Here is a 23,543-nt window from a genome sequence, read left to right as displayed (position 1 = left end):
ATTTATATGCAAAGACAATGGGACAGCAAAGAATGTTGTATATTCGCAAGTTTTACGTAGTTAAAATCATATATATATATATATATATATATATATATATATATATATATATATATATATATATATTCACAGGTGGGACATAGGGACACAACTACAATGGCGCGTAACTATTATGGCGCGTAACGACTTACGCGCGCGGGGGGGCTTGGGGGGGGCGCGAAGCGCCCCCACCAACTAGGTGTTGGGGTGGCGCGAAGCGCCACCCCAACAGCTAGTATATATATATATATATATATATATATATTACATATATATATATATTTCTATATATATTATACATATATTTCTCAGTCGGTCACATTGATCCCAAATACGATACCATAGCCGATGTTTCTGTTTCGCTTCATGTAACCATGCTATAGCAGACCATCCCTTTTTTTGTGTATAATATGAAAAAAACTTCGTTTTCTTAAAGAGTTAAAGAGGCTGCGTCCCAAAGTCGAACCTTAAAACGTACAGGAATTAGGAGAGGCAGTTGGGGGGCTGCTGCCCCCCGAACCCCCCGCTTGTAAAGACTCTTTTGTACAGGTTTTTTGTTGTGGGGGGCTGCCCTGCCGCCCCCCTGACCCCCCGCTCTTGGCTTCGGAAAGGCCCTCTTTTAATTAACAAAACAAAAAACCTTTACAAAAGAGTCTTTAAAAGCGGGGGGTTTGGGGGGCGGCAGCCCCCCAACTGCCCCTCCTAATTCCTGTACGTTTTAAGGTTCGACTTTGGGACGCAGCCTCTTTAACTCTTTAAGAAAACGAAGTTTTTTTCATATTATTTCTGTACGTTTTTCTACAATCCATGGTGGATGTAATTTAATAATTCCTGTACTCCTCGTACAGGAATTAGGACTGTCTCTCCTAATTCCTGTACGTTTTAAGGTTCGACTTTGGGACGCAGCCTCTTTAACTCTTTAAGAAAACGAAGTTTTTTTCATATTATTTCTGTACGTTTTTCTACAATCCATGGTGGATGTAATTTAATAATTCCTGTACTCCTCGTACAGGAATTAGGACTGTCTCTCCTAATTCCTGTACGTTTTAAGGTTCGACTTTGGGACGCAGCCTCTTTAACTCTTTAAGAAAACGAAGTTTTTTCATATTTTGTGAAAAAAAACGCCCAATAAGGGACTTGAACCCTTGACCTTAGGATTAAAAGTCCCACGCTCTACCGACTGCATGTGTGTAAATATAACTTTTAAATACCTTTTAAAAATTTCAAATTAACATGGGCTCTTATGGAGAAATGAGTTAATTAAGTGGCTAATGCGTGGTTTCTGGAAAACCGGGAAGGAGTTATCGGATCGAGCTGAAATTTCGCAAATAAGCTCCTGGGCCGTAGGGGGCCTTAACTTGTGAATTTCAGCCCGATCGGACAACGTTAAAGGGGGGTGGGTGGGTTGGGGGGTCGAAACTTTCGGGGGGTTAAGATTTTCCTACGAAACTTTCAAGGAAACTTACTCGGAGAATTCCGCATCAAATGAATCTTCGTACACCCAGATCCGATGTCGGCTGTGACCTGTAGGCGTGGCAGAAAAAAAAGAACATGAAAATTAAGTTGCTATGCGTGGTTTCTGGAAAACAGGGAAGGAGTTATCGGATGAGGAGTGGAGGGAGGGTGGGGGTATCAGCCACAGCTTGGGTGCTCGATGCAGGGACAGCCATACGGCTCTTCAATACGGTGCAGGAGAAACTATTGCTTCTGTGATGCGATATCGAGATCTGTTTGATATTTAAAGGACAATTGAACGACTGAACTGCCTCCAAAGCGCTTTGCTTGCGTAGCAGAGTTCACTAGTCCTGTAATATTTGATTCATCAAAGCCCTTATCAATTCGTATATAATTCCTAGATATTCCTTCTTTACGACCTTAGCACTGATTTGTGAACCGGTTGGTAGGGCACCTGCCACCGATGAGGCAGAATCATTAGCTTTCATAAATACTAGTAGCCTATCTCGCCGCTGCTCAACATGGTCAATTTTGTCTAAGCCCCCTAAGATTGAAATAAACTCTCGCTGCTTTGCGGGGTTATAAGATTGCATACTAGTAGGTAAATTACTAAAAATGAGGACCTTAACTTGTGAATTTCAGCCCGATCGGACAACGTTAAAGGGGGGCTGGGGTTGGTGGGTCGAAACTTTCGGCCAGATTTTCCCCATGAACGAAAAGTCGGAGGGGGATGAAATTTGGCAGGTTTCTTAGTTGGAGCTTGGGCTACGAAATGCATCCCTCCCCATCCCTCTGCGACCACTGGAACCGAAGATCGCTTAACATTGTCGTGGTTCGCCTCTTTATAGAGGCACGAGTGTGCCTCCTTGATTTCTATGCACTCTAATAACAGGAACCACAACGGAAGCCGCAACTTTCATTGCATGAACTATTTCAGCGTAATAAATATCTAATTCCAACGAATGAAATTTTTGAGACTGTGACAGGAGGTGAAAAGGAATTCTAATTCTACTGAGGATATTATCTAATACGCACTGACATAAGTTTACGTCTATTCTATCCCAAAGCTGCTTCTGGAACCATTTTGGACTACAACTCCTATGGCAAAAAATGCTTAAAACAACAGAAACTTCAAGGTGAGAATGATCACTGATCAAAATTTCCTCTGATACTTTAACAAGATACTTTTTTAAACATTCAAGATCTGAAATTATAAAGTCCAAATTTGCCACGCTACCTGAATTATGAACATAATTAAAATTTGTGCTATTCGCTGCCACAGATAGATCTTTTGGAAAAGATGATAATATTATTTGGGACCAAGGTAAACTAGGAATAGTGAGGCCAGTGTTAAAATCGCCACAAAGCAAAATGGCTTTGCCAGACGTTCGTATTTTATGAGAAATTGTTGAGACGCTTGCACATACTTTAGCAAAACGTTCGTTCGACTGTTCGTTTCTGTAATTAGTAGGCATATAAACTGCAAGAACAACGGTATGGCCTAGATCAACCGAAACAAAAGTATCATTGGTTTCAAGTAAAACACACTTAAGGCTCTTTTTTATTCCAATCATAATGCCGCCAGAGGGACAACCTCCTGTGATTTTTGCAGAACGAGTGAAGAACTCGTGGTCACAAGAAACTTCCAACTGATTACTATTAACGCCACTTAACTGTTGCTCAACTACACAAACTATTTCGAATGACTTTAATATTTCGGCTAAAATTATCAACTTATCTCTTGCTGCATTTATGTTTTGAAAATACAGGTTTACACAATCAGGTTCGGTGCAATGGTCCATACCTGTGGAAGGAGTGGAGGGAGGGTGGGGGTATCAGCCACAGCTTGGGTGCTCGATGCAGGGACAGCCATACGGCTCTTCAATACGGTGCAGGAGAAACTATTGCTTCTGTGATGCGATATCGAGATCTGTTTGATATTTAAAGGACAATTGAACGACTGAACTGCCTCCAAAGCGCTTTGCTTGCGTAGCAGAGTTCACTAGTCCTGTAATATTTGATTCATCAAAGCCCTTATCAATTCGTATATAATTCCTAGATATTCCTTCTTTACGACCTTAGCACTGATTTGTGAACCGGTTGGTAGGGCACCTGCCACCGATGAGGCAGAATCATTAGCTTTCATAAATACTAGTAGCCTATCTCGCCGCTGCTCAACATGGTCAATTTTGTCTAAGCCCCCTAAGATTGAAATAAACTCTCGCTGCTTTGCGGGGTTATAAGATTGCATACTAGTAGGTAAATTACTAAAAATGACAGGAACTGTAGCATTTTCTGGCTTAGGAAGGAATGGCCACAAACAGTTTTATTCAACCATATCTGTGCTCACAGACTCTTGTTTTTTAATGAGGAAATTTAACATTCGAACACAGTCATTTAATCTTGATGCCACAATATTATTTGGTTCGTTCGGGAAAACCGGAACATCTGACGGGTTCATAATCGCAAATCGTGGAAAAGGATCATCTTTCGAGATACGGCTGATAGTAATTCGTAAAAGTCGGCCATAAAAGCCGTACTCGGATGTGAGCCCCGGCGCCTCTCAAGAATATCAACTTTAAAAGTATCACAAAAGATTTCAGTAGTCTCTTTAAACGCATCTTTTCCGAAAAGTTTCGCTGCTAGTTTCACGACACCATCCTTATCTCCCTTGTTAATAATTTGTCTCAGTAGAAAGTTCAAAACTGGACAAATATACACTAAGTCAATTCTACAGGGCACGAAAACTTACTTCCCCACAATCTAAATGATATACAAAATCCTAGTCCGTATTCAATCAAGCCGTCGGTAAGTTGTAATATTTCGTTATCAGAAAATGGTTAATATTTCATAATTGTCTTATTTTCAACTGTTCCACTTATCGGGCAATCCAATTAAATACAAAGTATAATCCAGCTTACGTCCTCACAGATCAAAGTGGGGGATCATCATTTGGGTTTTCGAAGTGGTTTAGGGGTTCAAAATGCACACGCAATAATTCTAGAAATGTTGGAACACCACCATAACATTAAAAAACAACTATTTATGTGTAGAATTGATATTTCAAAAGTGTTTGATAGTATTTTGCATAACCACGCTTTTTGGTCATTGTTGCGTAGTGGGGCGTACCCATTTATAGGCCAGTGTTTGGCGGGCTGGTATGTTAATTCATCTGTGAGAATTTTTCGGGAGGGCGACTTTCAGACATAATTTATTTACGTCGTGGAGTTAAACAAGGGTCAGTTCTTTGCCCCTTTATATTTAATAACGCGATTAGAACAGTCACACGGTTCCTACCCCCAAATGTGACCTACCCCAAAATCGACATTAGCCACTTGTCGTATGCTGATGATATTTTGTTGTTCTTGGATAATGTAATATCAATGCAGAATGCAATTAATATATTACACACACATCTACGAGAGACAGGATTAGAGATTGAACCTTCTAAAACAGAATTCCTACTGACGAATAATAAAAGTGATATCCAGCATCATTCAATTAGGGTAGGATCACTGAATATTCTTAATATTGATTCCATTAGTTACCTTGGGTTGCCTTTTGGTCCGTCAATTAAAGCTACGCGGAAGTTGGTTTTATGGTCTGTATTGGGAAAACTTAGGAAAATACATGGCCTGCTAGTCAGGGTGAAAGGTCGTTTTGACAAACAAACACTTGCTATAATTTACAATTCAATGTTTGCACCTCATGTATTTTTCATTGTTCCATTTTTGTAGTTTTTGAGTAAAAGTGATAAAAAGCGTATCCGCGTTTACTTTTTCCGGTTTTGTAAATATTTTTTTGGAATTCCACTATGGTTCAAAAATAGGTATATTATACGAAAATGCGGAATATTTGATATTACTATTAAAATGGATCAACAATATGACCGATTTCTTCGACAATCTAGAGTAAATAGAATAAATTTCCCTCCCCCTTAATTGTCTCATTTAATGGAAATACAGTTTTGTCTTCATTTCTTTAATAAAATAAGTATTTATTCGTTATGTTTATAGGTGCTGTTTTATGAGCTATGTCTATGAGTTATGTTATTATTTATGGGTCATGTTTTGTGACTGGTTTTTTGAGTTAGGCTATGTGCAAAAAAAAAAAAAAAAAAAACAAAACAAACAAACAAACAACTATGATCTACTTATTTTCATTAGAAGTGAAATTTTTATATTTTTCAGTTTTCTTTTCACACTCCTCTGTGTACATCTTTCGTATGTATAGAGGGTACAAATATTATTATTATTATTAATATTAGAGTACTATTATTATTATTATTAGAGTATATATATTATTAGAGTATATTATATTATTATTATTATTATTATTATTATTATTATTATTATTATTATTATTATTATTATTATTTTTATTATTATTATTATTTGGCGCATGGTTGACACACGGGTAAAGCTTTGTTACCTTTTGAACTTCTTTTACAGCAATAAAATATTCTGAAACAATCACAGTAAGTCCATCAGTGCCTATGTTCACTCGATTTTCCAAGTCTAGCTCAATAGATCGAAGAAATTCCAACACATTCCCAAGCGTTTCCCTTTTAAATGGTCACTTCAAAGTTCCTAATGCTGCCTTAGTAACGCGTTTCGCGTAGGTCAAAAAAAAAAAAAAAATCCTCACCTCTTATGGAATTGTAATTTCAGACAGTTCGTGGTAATAAACTGTAAGTAAAAAGTGACCCGGCTCAATAGTAGCCGAAGCTCTAAAAAATTGAATTTTGATACCAGTAGATACATTAAAAGAATTAGATTTTTATGCTGATTTCAAATATATAAGTTTGTTCTGGTCTAGTCTTACCCATCAAAAGTTACAAGCCTTGAGAAAATTTTTCTTATTTTTGAAAAAAGAGGAAACATCCCTGAAAAGTCATAGAATCTTGAATGAAAATCACACCATCAGATTCGGCGTATTAGAAAACGCTGTAGAGGTTTCAAGCTCCTATCTGTAAAAATGTGGAATTTTGTATTTTTTGCCAGAAGAAAGATCACGGATGCGTGTTTATTTGTTTTTATTTTTTCCCCAAGGGTGATCGTATCGACCTATCGGTACTAGAATATCAAGAGAGGACACATTCGAATGGAAATTAAAAGCTCTAGTGGTTTTTTAAGTGACAGAAAACTTGGAGGACATCTAGGCCCCTCCCACGCTCATTTTTTCCCCAATGTCACCTGATCAAAATTTTGAGATAGCCATTTTGTTCAGTACAGTCGAAAAACCTATGTCACCTGATCAAAATTTTGAGATAGCCATTTTGTTCAGTACAGTCGAAAAACCTAATAACTATGTTTTGAGAATGGTTTAATCCCCCACAGTCCCTGGGGGAAGGGCTGCAAGCTGTAAACTTTGCCCATTGTCTAAATTTAGTATCGGTAATTGTGAAGTATACAGACTTTTTCAGGGGGGGGATTTTTTCTGGCGGGGTGAGTGGAGGGGGGTTAGGAGGAGGGGTCTACGTAGGAGGATCTTTTCATGGAGGAATTTATAATAAGATATGGGAATTTCCCAGCAACAGCCAGATTCCCCAACATTATTTAAAATAGGATCAGACATTAAATAAATAGAACAAGTTTTTTTCAGCTGAAAGTAAGTAGTAACGTTAAAATTTAAAACCAACAGGAATTAATGCGTATATGTGGGGGTTCCCCCTCGTCAGTACCTTGCTCTTTACGCTGAAGTTTTTTTTAGTACTTTCAAAAGAGTTATTTATTCTAATTAAACGGCCTTTGTGTTTCAGGGGTCATTCTTAAAGAATTGGAACAAAATTCGAACTTTAGCGTAAAGAGCGAGGTATTGACTAGAGGATGAACCCCCCTCATATTTTCTACGGATTTTCGTATTTTTTTCATATGTAATAACTTCTGTTCGTTTTAAGTTTTAATGTTGCTACTTCCTTTCAGTTGAAAAAACTTTTTTGTATCTATTTAATTGTACCAAAGGGCAATACATAGTTAGGACCTGTGTGACACATCTGTTGTTTCATCAGCAACCACTCTGTAAAATTTGGCAGAGAAAACTCGTGCAATAATTTCTTTAAAACTCTCTTTGGCATAACATCCAATTAATTCATTATGTCTTGTTTTGCTCATTTAAGTAGCATTTGCATCTGAGCTCTCCAAATGATGTTTTAATGTGATTTCACCACCAATTATACAGTACCTTAAAAGTTCTCGAAAGTTCCCTTCATTTTTCAAAGGGCCTTTTTCTGTCAATAATTTTCCATCATATCTATGGCCACGATGCCAAAAATTAGCAGAAATAAATTATAACTTGCACTTAACTAAAAAAAAAGAAAAAAAAGCAACTACCGTGGATTGTCAATTTAATATGAATATACTGATATTTATTGCTTAAAGTTTTAATAGTTTTTATTTATTCAAGTAAAAAATGAAAACATTTAAAATGTAGTTGGTTTTCAGTAAAGTTCAAATTATGTTTTGATCTTGAGAAGGCATGGGTGGTTGTCAGCCCTATTCGTGTTAATTTTTGCTCCTTTTGAGTTTGACTAGGTCATTTATTTTAATTTCTGTTCGTTTTTGATTTGTGGTTGTATTATTGTTATTAGCTTGGAAGATTATGTTTATTTCTGCTCATTTTTGACTTGATGGAGGTTTTTACTTTTCAGTGAAAAAATTGTGTCGTGGAAAAAACTTCTTAAATTGATTTCTGTTTCTTTATCATTGACTTAGTTTCTTTCATGTAATTTCTTTTACATCTATTAAGTTTTCAAACAGTTTGTGGTAATGAACTGTAGTAAGGAGCGACCCGGCTCAATAGTAACCAAAAATCTAAAAAACGAAATTTTGATACCAATAGCTACGTCAAAAGAATCGTCTTTTAGTGTTTATTTTAAATATTTAAGTTTCATTAAGTTTAGTCTTACCCATCAAAAGTTACGAGCCTTAGAAAATTTGCCTTATTTTAGAAAATAGGGGAAAACACCCCCTAGAAGTCATAGATCAAAAGAAATAGATGGAGTCATAGATAGAAAAAAAAGTCGAAAGTCACGCCATCACATTCAGCGTATCAGAGAACCCTACTGTTGAAGTTTCAGGCTCCTATCTACAAAAATGTGGATTTTTGTATTTTTTGCCAGAAGGCAGATCACGGATGCGTGTTTATTTGTTTGCTTGTTGTTTTTTTCCCAGGGGTGATCGTATCGAACCAGTGGTCCTAGAATGTGGCGAGAGGGCTCATTCTAAAGAAAATGAAAAGTTATAGTGCCCTTTTTAAGTGACCAAAAACATTGGAGGGCACCTAGGCCCCCTCCCACGCTAATTATTTTCCCAAAGTCACCAGATCAAAATTCTTAAGCCTCCACAGTCCTCGTGGGAGGGGCTACAAGTTACAAACTTTGACCAGTACTTACATATAGTAATAGTTATTGGGAAGTGTACAGACACTTTCAGGGGGATTTTTGGTTGGGGGGTGGGGAGGTTGAAAAGCGGGGGATATGCTGGGGGAACTTTTCATGGAGGAATTGGTCATGGGGAAAAAAAATCTTTCCATGAACGGAGCGCAGGATTTTCTAGCATTATTAAAAAAAAAAAAACAATGAAAAAATAAATATGAAAAAGTTTTTTCAACTGAAAGTAAGGAGCAGCGTTAAAACTTGAAACGAACAGAAATTATTACGCATATGAGGGGTTCACCTCCTCTTAATACCTCGCTCTTTGGCTAAAGTATTTTTAGTAATTTCAACTGTTTATTCTACGGCCTTTGTGGTTCAGGGGTCATTCTTAAGGAATTGGGACAAAATTTAAGCTTTAGTGCAAAGAGCGAGGTATTGACGAGGGGGTGAACCCCCTCATATATGTAATAAAAACTTGCGAAAACAAAAGTTCGTTACGTAAGCTAATTTGTAAGTTACGTATATCTTTTACTAATAAAAACATTCGTAAACAATTAAAAGTTCTAGTTGCCTTTTTAAGTAACCAAAAAATTGTAGGGCAATTAGGCCTCCTTCCCCGCTTTTTTTCTCAATACCGTTAAATCAGAAATCTGAGAAAGCCATTTAGCCAAAAAAAAAAAAAAAAATACAAATTTCGTTTTAATTATTCTTTCTGGGAGACCCAAAATCAAAACATGCATTAATTCAAAAACGTTCAGAAATTAAATAAAAAAACAAGTTTTTTTTAACTGAAAGTAAGGAGCGACATTAAAACTTAAAACGAACAGAAATCACTTCGTGTATGAAAGGGGCTGCTCCCTCATCAACGCCCCGCTTTTTACGCTGAATTTTTTTACTGTTTAAAAAAAGTAGAGTTGAGAGAAAGAGTCAAACTTTAGCGTAAAGAGTGGGGCGTTGATGAGGGAGCAGCCCCTTTCATATACCAAGTAATTTCTGTTCGTTTTAAGTTTTAATGTCGCTCCTTCCTTTTAGTTAAAAAAAACTTGTTTTTTTTATTTAATTTCTATAAAGATCCATAGTTCGGCTTGTTGGACAATTTTTAATCTGGATAGAAAAAGTAAAGTTTAATTTAATATTATACTTCCTCGAGTTGACTGTAAAAATTAAACTCAATATTGTTCCAAAGGAATTCTGTCTATGCTCTTTGACAACCTGGATACACATACACTCTTTTGATTTATTTAAATTGTAGGAGTAAAAGTGATAATAGTAGTAGCTCTGAAAGTTTCATCTTAATACCCCGATATTTCTAGACATACTACTGAGGTGTCTTATTGGTGACCATACACACAGTGCCTTTTGATTTAGTTTTAAAGTAAAACTTATTTTTAAAACACAATGGGTCGATTGTATAATTGTGGGGGATTGACATACTCAATATGCTTAGAGACATAGTTACTGGACCGTTCTAGTATGCTGAACAAAATGGCCGTCTCAAAATTTTTACTGGATGTGTTTGGAAAATGAATGGGCTTGGGAGCAAGGCGGCTTGCCCTCCAATATCTTTCTACTCTTCAAAGGGGAACTAGAACTCTTAATTGCGAATCAAAATAGTTCCTTTACAGTTTCAATGGTATTTTTTAGCTATTATAGAGCAACGCTACCTATGATGTTGCTTATATGCCCTTTTGAAAACCTGCATGCATATTTTTCTTCTTTTCGTTTAATTGAAACTCCTTTAAACGTTCTTTAAAAGTTTCACTATAATACCCTTAGCATCATGAGTTACATTAACTGTAATGGATGGTAGTACTAACAGTATTGTAGTGCCTTCTGGCTAGTTCAAAATCTGCCACAAATTACCCTTTTAGATCTACATAAGCCGTTCTTGAGATATTGCTTTGTCACCGTTTTGAAAATACACATGCTCATAGTTTGTTTTGATTTAGTTCAACATAAGGTTGGATATTCCTTAAAAGCATCAACTTAATACTTTTGGTTTGCGTAGAAGCAAAAGTTGTAGTAGCAATAGTAGTAGCATGCGCATAGGACCTTTGGTCTCTTCAACATCCCCTTCAAAACATGCTGAAAATTTCAACTTATACCGTCAACCGCCCTTGAAGAATTTCTGATACGCCCTCTTGACAATCTGTGTTGGCAATGTGTGTTTCGATTTAGTTCCATACAGTTTCAATACATTCCATATTTTTCGCCTTAATACCATTAGTTTTAATACCAGCTGCAGTAGCAGTTGCAGTAGAATTAATAGCAGTAGCCTTAGCTTTAGTGGCAGTAGTAGTAGTAGAATTAGTATTGCTAGTAGTAGTATTAATTTTAATAGCAGTGGTCGTAGTAGCAGCAGTAGTAATAACGAATTGCCTTTTGGTAAGTTAAACATCCCTGGAAGTTTCAACTTAATACTGTTAGCCATTGCTATGACATTGCTGATATGACCTTTAATAACATTTTTGCTCATATACTACTACTACTAATAATAATAATAACTAACTGCAGCACCAAGCCGCCTGAGGCCGACCCAGATACGCACGCTCCTCCTCCAACATAATCTATTCAAGGCCTCCCTCTTTACACTTTCCCAGGAAGTTCCCATTTCCTTTAAATCCTTATTTATGACATCCTCCCAACCCAGATAAGGACGACCTACCCTTCTATATTGCAAATTGAGTAGCGTGGTATTAGATTGGTAGCAGTAGTAGTGGTGGTAGTTGTAATAGTAGTGGTAGCAGTCAAATATTACCCTTTTGATAATCTCCTTTATCATTTCCTGGAAGTTTCAAATTAAAATACTCAGTTATTCCTGATTTATGCCATTTTAACGATCCGCATACAAATGATCTAGTGCCATGATCTAACGTGTTTTGATCTAGTTCAACATTCTCTGAAAGGCTCACCTGAATCCTCTTCGTCTTTTTCGAAAGTGAAGTTCAAAATGCTTACCTTTCTTAATAACATATACGGTAGCCTACTATATAAAAACAATGAACAAATTGCCCTGAGGACTTTAGGGAGGTTGACATTCCCAAAGACATAATAACTGCATCTTTTAACAATGCTGAACAGAATGGCACACTTAATATTTTATCAGATGTGTTTTTGGGAATGATGGACTTGTGGGGGGAGGAGGGAGGGGAATTGTTGCCCTCCAATCACTTTTGACCCTTAAAAAGGGCACTAGAACTCCCGATTTGAAATTAGCTACATTCGATCTAAAGTTTATACGATCGGCCAATCCATAAAAAAACTTATATACCCCGGGGCGTAACTTACAATCCTCGCCCCTGGGATCTGGGGCGGGGGGTTTTTCACCCTCAAGACATTGCTATATGCTCTTTAGACTACTGTGATTAAGATGGTTATCTTACGATTTATCGAATTCTTTTGGGAAAATCAGATGTCCGGTAGGGGGGACTAGTTGCCCTCCATCATTTTTGACTCTTCAAGGGGAACTAGAACCATGCATTTCCGATCAAATTAGCCTCCTCTAAAGTTCACACGACCACTCCTTTCATAAAATTTCATATGCACCTGGGGTATAACGAATAACGCTTGCCATTAGCCTCTGGGGGGTTTTGTCAACCCTAAGGGCCTGGTTCTGTGATTTTTGGACCATTTTTTGAAGAAGTGGCTATCTCAAAATTTCTATCAGGTGAATTTCAGGAAAGTACGACGCGTGATGAGGGAGGAAGCTGCCCTCCTATCACTCTTGCTCTTAAAAAGGATTCTAGAACTTCTTATTACCAATCCAATAAGCCCCTCCGAAGTCTATACCACCACACTTTCTATAAACACATCATATGCCTCAGGGCATAACTCATAACAGTTTCCCTAAGGTATGTGGGAGAGGGGACTGTCATCCTTAGAGATTTAATTTCCGGACTTTTCAACTACACTGAACGAAATGGCTGTCTCTAAAAATTTATTGGATGTGTTTGACAGGGAAATGATGGGTGTGGAGAGGGAACTGGTTGCGCTTCAATCGCTTTTGACTATTAAAAAAGGCACTAGCCCTTTCAATTTCCAATCGAATGAGCCGCTTTCAAAGTTGCTACAACAACTCCTTCTGTACAAATTGCCCTGGTCTAGAAAAGTAAGTCATTGTCCCCACACCGCTCTTTACTTAGGCAGCGCCATTGCACTACACTGCCTATGATTTGCTTAGCTACTGTATAAGAAACGAGATATGACACGCACAATTTTTTAAGTTTTAACGATTTACGAGATCAACTGATCAACCGAAATGACAAGCTACAAAATGCCTTGTAAGCTCGGGAGACACAAAACACTATTGACATTTCCCTAAGGGCACAAGGCAGGCAGATTGAGTCAAATCCTTTTCGAACATGTATGAATCCAAATGTCGATCTCGCAATGAAGTCACAGAAACCAAATAATAGGACGTCTTGCCCGCACTAAGGAAGGAAGGGGGGTCCCTGGCCATCTCTGGATCAGTCATTGATCCCAGTTGTTTGATACTGCATTAATAAGTGAATGAATTTTTGATTTTCTTCTCCTATAACGCAGACATTAAAGGCTTTTAGGGTATGTGTGTATTAATTTATTATTTTCTGTATTTTTTAAAATGTCTTAGTGAATACAAAAAAGTACTGAAAATTAAACTAAAAGTTTCTAGTGCCCAGTTCAAAATAATAAGAATGACTTGAGAACTAGATGACCTTAGAGATATTCTCTGGGAATTTATTCCAGTGATTAGTTCTCGAACTTGCATAGTCTTCGGAATGGATGAGAAAAAGGAACGAAAGAGAGATAAGAAGCAAAGTTATACCCAATTTACCGAAAGCTTTTTATACAAAATTACCAACTATACAAAATCATGTTTCTTTTTTTAGTCAATATGGAAGACAAAACGTGGAACCGTGTCCGGTTACTTTTTAGCAGGAAGGAGTCTAACTTGGATCCCGGTAAGACCTTATTTATGTCTTCATTATTTAGCATACAATGGTAAAGGGGATAAGAGAATTTTACTACCTCTCAGAATCGGTTTGGAGGGTACCCTTCTGTAAAGATAGGGACATTTTGGTTTAGAAATGTTTTTTTTTTTCATTTGACCTCTTCCCGATAGAAAAATCCTCTGATAACGCCCATACCCCACTCATAAAGCCTTTCGAATAATATATACTTTATGGCGCTTTTTTAATCGATCTCCATATTTCTTTGTTATTGTGGAGAACATACCTTATGTAGATAGACTTTAGAAGAGCAAAGAGTGACATCCTTGGTTCTGGAACCCCATGTTCAATCTCTGCTGCTGCAAGGCTTGGAATTCCATTTATATGATGATTTAATATCTTTAAAGAATAAAACAAATAGAAGAATAAGACATCCTACATTCTGCTCAAGCGACATATAAGTGATCTTGGGTTTCTCAATATAATTTTACCCACAGTTCAACGGCTTCAACTCACTATTGTTAGGACGGGGGGGGGGAGGAATTTTTCAATTTCCTCAATGAAAAGCCAAAAATACCATTTTGTCAATGAAAATACATAAGACGCAATTACCACAGTTGCAGTCTAGTAATATAAGTTAAACAAGTCAATAAACTAAGATGATACTAGAAGCTTAGGTGAACAAATTTATCGAAATATACGACCTGAATATGGCTGTATATTTCCTTTTGGTCGTCTTAGTCTACGAATAGAGACTACCGCTGGGAGTCGGGATCTGACTCCTAGCGGTAGTGATTTTTCAAACGCATTTTTACTTTTAGTTGTAGTAAAATAAAGCCTCTAATATGACCCTGTGTTTCTAAATGATGTTGTCTGATCTAACGATAATGGCATCTTAATAGAACTACATTAAGAAGTTGTCGATAAATTTTACCTTGTGCTAATTTTAATTAATCAGTTATTTTGTCAACATCAGCTAATATGTCAACTCTCGAAAAAAATATGCAAAATTTACAGAACGTTGCAATCCCTTGACACCGAAAAGATATCCGCTATGTGATCCGGCACGTTTAATGCATCCTATTAATTGCGACTTAAATTTCTATATGTAAGGGGGGACAGGTATTTTATACTAGACATATAAAAATTAACGTAAATATCATCAAAAACTTGATGTTTTGGGGGAGAGGGAGGTTTTGCCGCGTGCCTAACGGCCTATCCTCATGTAATTCTCTCTGTTTCCTTGTATGGTCCTGCAAAATCAAAACCAGAAACGCGTGATTCACTCGTAATGCTTGGGGGAGGGATGCTGGCACGTTCTTAAAGTATGCCTTGATTTTTTTAGCTCCGAGATTTTGAGAAACGCCTTTTTTGGTATTTTGAGTGAAAAAAGTAAAGAAATACAAACTTGCCCCTTTGCTAGACTTTGAAAAATACTTTTTTTTGTATCTTCATTAAAAAGAAGTTAGAATATGATAAGTTATATGGTTATATATGGTTAAGTTTAAGGAAATATTGGCAAACGTCATAAGCCAACTCCTTTAGCCTCAGTTTTCTACTGGACTTCCAAAATGGAAACTATAAGTATACATTTTTGTTTGACTATAAAGGGGGAATCCGTCTAAAGCACATTCCCCCATCTACTTTCCTCGTTCTTCTATTGGTATCACAAAGTTCAGACCAAAGGCACATGATTTGGTTTTAACACTAAAAGGCGAGGGGATGGGGAGTGATGTTATGCGTATGCAGCCCCCTTCCATTTGCACACCTAAGTTTTCTACAGGTCTCCAAAATTTAAAACCGAATGTATACAATTTATTTCTAACATTAGCGAATATCTGGAAGGTTTCTTTAATTGAAAAAAATGAGCTTTTTCTACCTATTGGACGTGCAAAATTAAAATGCTATCCCTAAAATACGAATTCTAGAAGAATTTTAGCGTAGGTAGCTACGAGTTTAAATGAAGAATGATACAACAGATGCTATTGCAAAATCTGCTTATGAAAGGAATATGTTTTACTACCCACCACTGCCGTAAATGTTTTATCGCTAGGTACTTCCCTACCGTAACTTCCCTACTTTCCTTTCTAGTATTCATCTAGTATATCATCTAGGTACTTCCCTTTGCCGTAAGATTAATTTTAGAAGAAAAGTGAAATTATATTCTTTAGAATTGGAACGCAGTGTAGCGTCATTGCAACTTGAAGCGAATGGAACAGAATGACGTGGTTCTATAATGCATATGGAAATGTATGAATACTACAATAGTCAAAAATATGGAAACTACAACAGAGAACTATGGAAAGTAGGCCCCCCAGAACGCATTATATTACATACCTAACCTAGCCAACTCTGTATATTAAATATATAACTAAATTTACCAGCGTAGTAGTTTATTTCACTCAGGCTAAGCTGATTATCTCCGATTCCACATTTAGAAACCGGTTTTAAACAGATCATGAGCAACAGTGTGGTCTGTATAATGCACACGTACCCAAATATTGACTGTATTGGTTTGCGAAGCCCAGAAATAGGCCCAAGAGTTTTTCTTTCTTTCTGATAGGCTTGTAAGTTGTAGGGCATGTAATTAGGGTCAGGTGGACTTCAGCAAAAAAAAAGACGTTTTAAAAATTTTTTGCCTTGATATATAAAACATTTACAAGGAGACCTGAATGTTGACAAAAGCTATGAGAGCGTTTTTTTGTATTGATTCTTGAGGCCTGAAATTGGCGCAGTTTTACTTTGTCTCCGTTCCGCTAGGATTTGACTGGGCATATAATATTGGAACGGAAACCCCAAGAGAAATTTTTTTTTGGAAAAACTGGATTGTATCGAATCGTGAAGCTCCCCAAAACGGGCCAATTTTGCTTTTCTTAGATCGATATGAAACTTCCTGGGCGAGAATACTGGACCAAGTGAACCTTAATTAGGACAATCAATTTTGGAAGAAATATATGGTTCTATCGATCTTTGAACAGAAAACTGATTTATATTATTTTATAGATAACTGATCTTTTTTTAAATTTCCGGCTATAAAGACGCCTCAGGAATTACTTCAGGGCCAAGCCATCTTCATTTAGACAAAAAATTAGAAACAAATCTGGTTGTATAAATACGTGACTTCTGATTTTTTTTTTTTTTTTAATGCAACAAAAAAAGGCTCTTTATTATAAATGACCTTGACATGCTTTCATTTATACAAATAAAGAGTTACAGCAAAACACAACACAAATAGTTTTTTTTTTAATAAATTAGTGGATTAAGATTCGATCTAAGCTTCATTTAATTTCAGCCAAATTTTATGCTTCAAGCCAATGTTAAAACTATATTATATTCACAAGAATACTAATCCGCCTCACAACATCCACCTGAAGTTTCAGGATCCACCTGAAGACTATATGTGTCTTGAACAGTATAGAAAAGAACTAATAAAATCAGACTGAATATTTCATATGTAGTGATATTTACTGTTAAAAGCTCATTAACTCAAGATTTTATTTTTCACTGTAATATTTTTATTTTAATTTATAATGCTGTAATAACTGACAAAGAAAATATATGTAATAAGCCTTGTTTAGACTGGGAAGGTATTAATAATAGAACACTAACTGCTCATCGTATGACTAAAAAGTTCAGGGTATCAGTTATAGTAATATATGCCCCTGTAGAACCGACTAACAGAGATACAAGTAACTCAGAAGAATTTTACTTACAGTTACAGGAGCAAATAGACAGGGTCCCAGGCAGAAATATGATTCTTTACTAGGAAATTTTAACGCCTAGGTCAGTAGAAATAGGGATAGATGGTATCCTAGCCTAGGTAAATTTGGTGTAGGAAAAGAAAACAGTAATGGCTATAGACATTTGCAATTTTGTAGGTATAACAATCTAGTTATAACCAACACGCTGTTTGGTCATAAAATGGCCCATAGGCTAACATGGTATTCGTGGGATGGCAAGACAGCAGACCTTATTGATACTTTATTGTAAACCAAAGACTGGCAGGATCAAATCAAGGTACTAGGGCATATAGGAGTGGTGCTTTTGATGTTAAAAGTAAAGATCACCATCTAGTGGTGTCTAGGGTTAATTTTAAACTAAAAATTCGGAAGGTTAACTACCTCCCGGGAAGTTATGATGTTGGTAAACTCCAGGATGAGAATTTAAGAGAAACTTTCAAGATTAGTTGAATACTAATCTTGAAAGTTTAAAATTTGACAATGTGGAAGATGGTTGGAATAATTTTATAAAAACAACTTGTGAAGTTGCTGATGGTGTCTTAGGCAAGAAAGTTAGGACTGGAGCTAGGAATATTAGTGAAAGGAATTGAGAGGGAGTAGTCAATCTGGACTTGTCCCAGCTAAAGATTGGAGTGGGGCCATAATTAGTGATAAGGAAATAGTTAAAGAGAGATGGGCAGAACATTTTGAGAATGTGCTAAACCAAGATAGAGTTGCAGGCAAAAATAAAGAGGAAAATAAAAAAGTTTGCGATACCTTGGATGTAAAGGAAGATTTGTTTTTTTTGAGGAAGAATTAGCGACAGTACTAAAAGGATTAAAAAATAATTAGGCTCCAGGTGCTGATTGTGTGGTAAATGGGTTTCTTAAATATGGTGGCTCTGAGGCTAAAAATACGTTACTGAACATTATGAATATGATTTTTGAAAAAGGGGAAGTACCTAGCGATTTTTGGAAAACCTTAGTTAGACCACTGTATAAGAAAGGTGATACGAGTGAATGTGGTAATTATCAAGGCATTAGCCTGGTCCCTGTAGTTAGCAATTTACTTAGTAACATGAAACTTTTTAGACTGAAAGATAATGTACACAAAGTTTCTTCGTCCTCAGTTTTATAGATTATGAGCAAGCATTCAATTCTGTGTATAGAAGAGCTTTAGCAAAGGTCTTATCCTTGTATGATACCAGACAAATACATTAAAGTGATTAGTGCTATGTACGAGAATCACACTGCTGCATTTAAGGTAGGAAATGAAGTTAGCAGCTGATTTTGTATTAAATCAGGAGTTAATCAGGGTTGTGTTCTATCCCTCTTTATATGGATCATTTTGACGGATTTTGTCTTAAGGAGCACAGGACAGGCAATGAGACCCCACGAAATAATATGGGAAGGAAAAACTCTACTGGACTTAGATTATGCCTACGATTTAAGCACCCTAGATGAAGGTGTGAGGAAAATGAATGAACTCTTAGAGGTTTTAGGAGTTCAGGATGCTAGAATAGGTTTGGAAATTAAAGTTAAGAAGACTAAGTTACTAAGGCTAAGAATAAGTGAAGATGGAAATGGGACGTTGGGTACCAAAAAGATTGATAAGGTGGGCAGCTTCCCTTATCTTGGTATTATTATTAGCAAAGACGGTGGGAGTAGTGAAGTTGTTAAAAGTAAAATAGCCAAGGCTCGGTATTTTTTTTTCCAACTAAAAAAATTCTGGAAGAATAGTAAGATAAGTCTGCAAACTAAGATTAGAATATTAGAAGCTACGGCGATAATAGTAGTCAAATATGGTTCTGAAGCAAGGGCGCTCCGAAAAGCGGATCAAGATTTGCTAGATGTTTCCCAGAGGAATTACCTACGGATTGTTTTGGGTACCTGGCTGACTGACCGTATTTCCAATAGTAGGCTGTACAAAAAATTTGGTTCAATCCCACTTTCTAGGGCTATAATGAAAGAAAGGTTGAGATGGCTACGGCACGTTGTGCGGATGAAGGATAACAGATTGCCGAAGATTCTCCTTTTCGGCCAGCCATCTAGGGCTAAACGGAAAGTATAACATCCTGGTCTGGGGTGGAAGGACGTCATAAAGAAATATTTAAAGGAAATGAGAACTTTCTGGGAGGGTGTGAAAAGGGTTGCTTTGAATAGATTAGGATGAAGGAGGAGCATGTGTGGCTGTGTTAGCCTCAGGCAGCCTAGTGCTGTGGTGAGTTGCTAGTGGTATTAGTAGTAATTTGTGTTCTGTGAAGTGCCAGTGACGCAATAGGCTTTAGACTTTTACAGTTAGGGAAGGGGGATTAGTATCCAAACTCTTGTCTGTAGTGAAGCTATATTTATCTTGGACAGTCTTGGAAAGAACTAATAAAACAAAAATACAAATTTTATTTATAATTATATTAATTACTGAAAGATTTTTAGTTCAACATTTACTGTAATTTTTTGTTTATTTTCAATATTGTAATAAGTACAAAAGAAAATATTTTAAATATAATTCATTTTCAATGAAAAGCCAATGACGCAGTAAGTTTTAGACTTACAGTTACGGAAGGAGGATGCATCTAAGCTCTTGCTTGTAGGGATTTTTGCTTGTTTTAAGCTTGATTTCCATATTAAACTTACTTTTTACTCGTTTAAAGATTTACTTATTCATTTATATTTGTACATCTATATATATAAAAATAAGTTGTATGTGTGTTATGTCTGTCGAGTGACGTCATGTTTGTGTGTCGACTGACGTCATGTTTGTCGACTGACGTCATTATAAGGATTGAGCTGTATGCGTCATGAAGTTGTTTGTCGACTGACGTCATGTTTGTCAACTGATGAAATTACAGACCGGGACACCGGGACACAAATGACGACCGGGACACCGGGACACAGGGAATATAAATGACGACCAGGAACCTCAAAGAGAAACTACAGACTGGGACACCGGGACACAAATCACGACCGGGACACAGGGAATATAAATGACGACCGGGACACAGGGACACAACTACAACGGGGACGCCGGGGGAACAGGGAAGATATATAAATGACGACCGGGACACAGGGATTGTTCGAAGAGAAATTACAGACCGGGACACCGGGACGCAAATGACGACCGGGACACCGGGAAACAGGGAATATAAATGACGACCGGGACACTCAAAGAGAAATTACAAACTGGGACACCGGGACACAAATGACGACCGGAACACAGGGAATATGAATGGCGACCGGGACACAGGGACACATCATTAGAATAATGAGGTATAGATCTGAATACGGATTGTTTTTCCCATGGACAATGAGTGTATGTTCAAGAGTCAGTAAACCTGACAATCTATTTATATGCACAGACAATGGGACAGCGAAGAATGTTGTATATTCGCAAGTTTTACGTAGTTAAAAACATATATATATATATATATATATATATATATATATATATATATATATATATATATATATATATATATATATATATATATATATATATATATATATATATATAAATAAGTTGTCTGTGGATCTGTGGATGGATCAGGTGACGTCACCTGAAAAAACTGGATCAGGTGACGTCAAAACTGAAAAAAACTAAAAAAAGGCAAAAACTACAAAAAAAACTAAAAACTAATAAAAAAAATAAAAAAGCTAAAAAACTAAAAAAATTAAAAAAAGGCAAAAACTACAAAAAAACTAAAAACTAATAAAAAAGCTAAAAAACTAAAAAAAACTAAAAAAAGGCAAAAACTACAAAAAAAAACTAAAAACTAATAAAAAAAAATAAAAAAGCTAAAAAACTAAAAAAACTAAAAAAACTAAAAAAAAGGTAAAAAACTAAAAAAAACTAAAAACTAAAAAAAACTAAAAAAAAGGAAAAAACTGAAAAATAAGCTAAAATAAAGGTAAAAACCAATAAAAAACTAAAAAAAAACTGAAAAAACTAAAAAAAGGCAAAAACTACAAAAAAAACTAAAAACTAATAAAAAAGTAAAAAAGCTAAAAAACTAAAAAAACTAAAAAAAGGTAAAAAACTAAAAAAAATAAAAAATAAAAAAAAACTAAAAAAAAGGAAAAAACTAAAAAAACTAAAAAAAAGGAAAAAACTACAAAAAAAACTAAAAACTAATAAAAAAATAAAAAAGCTAAAAAACTAAAAAAACTAAAAAAACTAAAAAAATGTAAAAAACTAAAAAAAACTAAAAACTAAAAAAAACTAAAAAAAAGGAAAAAACTGAAAAATAAGCTAAAATAAAGGTAAAAACCAATAAAAAACTAAAAAAAAACTGAAAAAACTAAAAAAAGGCAAAAACTACAAAAAAAACTAAAAACTAATAAAAAAAGTAAAAAAGCTAAAAAACTAAAAAAACTAAAAAAAACTAAAAAAATGTAAAAAACTAAAAAAATTAAAAAATAAAAAAAAACTAAAAAAAAGGAAAAAACTGAAAAATAAGCTAAAATAAAGGTAAAAACCAATAAAAAACTAAAAAGAAAAAAAGGAAAAAACTAAAAAAAATTTTCATCTAAAAAACTAAAAAAAACTAAAAAAGGTAAAAACTAGATTAAAGTAATTCGAAAAAAGAAAAATGGTAAAAAACTAAAAAAAAACTAAAAAGAAAAAACTAAAAAAAAAATTAAAAATTGAAAAAATAAAAAAAAGAAAAAACCCAAAAAGAAAAAACATAAAAAAATAAAAAAGATAAAAAACTAAAAAAAACTAGAAAAGCTAAAAAACTAAAAAAAAAGAAAAAACTAAGCAAACTGGGAATTGCACAAATATTTCAATATATTTTGACAATATATATAAAAATAAGTTGTCTGTCCATTACGCCAGATTATATCTTCTATATATATAAAAGAAAACAAACTAGAATGTAAAAACTGGAAATTGCATAAATATTTCGAAATATTTTGACAATAGGTTAAAGTAATTCGAAAAAACAAAAATGGTAAAAAACTAAAAACAAAACTAAAAAGAAAAAACTAAAAAAAAACTAAATAAAAAATTAAAAAAAGAAAAAAACTTAAAAAGGAAAAATGTAAAAAAAATAAAAAGGTAAAAAACTAAAAAGAAAAAAAAACTAAAAAAAACCTAAACAGCTAAAAAAAAAGAAAAAACTAAAAAAACTGGGAATTCCACAAATGTTTCAATATATTTTGACAAAAGATTAAGGTAATTCGAAAACCTTAAAACAGATACCCAAAATTTGAGGTTTATTATCAATGAAAAGAAGAAACTTAAAAAAGAAAAACTAAAAAAGAAAAAAATAAGAAAAGAAAAAACTATAAAAGAAAAAAAACTGAAATGAAACTGTATCTATATATCTATATAAATGACGACCAGGACACTCTAAGAGAAATTACAGACTGGGATACCGGGACACAAATGACGACCGGGACACAGGGAATATAAATGACGACCTGGACACAGGGATACAACTCCAACGGGGACGCCGGGGGCACAGGGGGATATATAGATGACGACGGGGACACAGGGAATGTTCGATTAGCAATCACCATCAACAAAGCTCAAGGGCAATCGTTAGAAAAATGCGGTATAGATATGAATACGAATTGTTTTCCCATGGACAATTATTATGTTGCATGTTCAAGAGTTGGTAAACCTGACAATCTATTTATATGGACAGACAATAGGACAGCGAAGAATGTTGTATATTCGCAAGTTTTACGTAGTTAAATATATATCTATATATATAAAAATAAGTTGTCTGTGTGTGGATCTGTGGATCAGGTGACGTCATGTTTGTCCGCATATGACGTCTGAATTATTTCACACTAATACAAAAGAAGAAAAAAACTAAAAAAGGTAAAAACTACAAAAAAAACTAAAAAGAAAAAAAAACTAAAAAAGCTGAAAAACTAAAAAAAACTAGAAAAAGGTAAAAATCTAATAACTAAAAAAAAACTGAAAAAAATAAAAAAAGGCAAAAACTACAAAAAAAAATAAAAACTAATAAAAAAATAAAAAAGCTAAAAAACTAAAAAAACTAAAAAAAAACTAAAAAAA

At 35.1% G+C, this 23,543-nt stretch overlaps 1 long non-coding RNA gene across 1 annotated transcript in view; it reads left to right on the top strand.

Annotated features, from left to right (window-relative positions):
* The window catches only part of LOC136035473 (uncharacterized), a 37,371-nt gene extending 16,695 nt beyond the window's left edge, over positions 1–20,676 (top strand). The window contains exon 2 of the long non-coding RNA XR_010619448.1: positions 13,738–20,676. This is a non-coding gene — a long non-coding RNA (uncharacterized LOC136035473). The remainder of the gene's footprint in view (positions 1–13,737) is intronic.
* Positions 20,677–23,543: the final 2,867 nt, after the last annotated feature.

This window comes from Artemia franciscana, chromosome 14, assembly GCF_032884065.1.
Source record: "Artemia franciscana chromosome 14, ASM3288406v1, whole genome shotgun sequence".
NCBI lineage: Eukaryota > Metazoa > Arthropoda > Branchiopoda > Anostraca > Artemiidae > Artemia > Artemia franciscana.
This window is presented reverse-complemented; position numbering and strand designations above follow the sequence as displayed.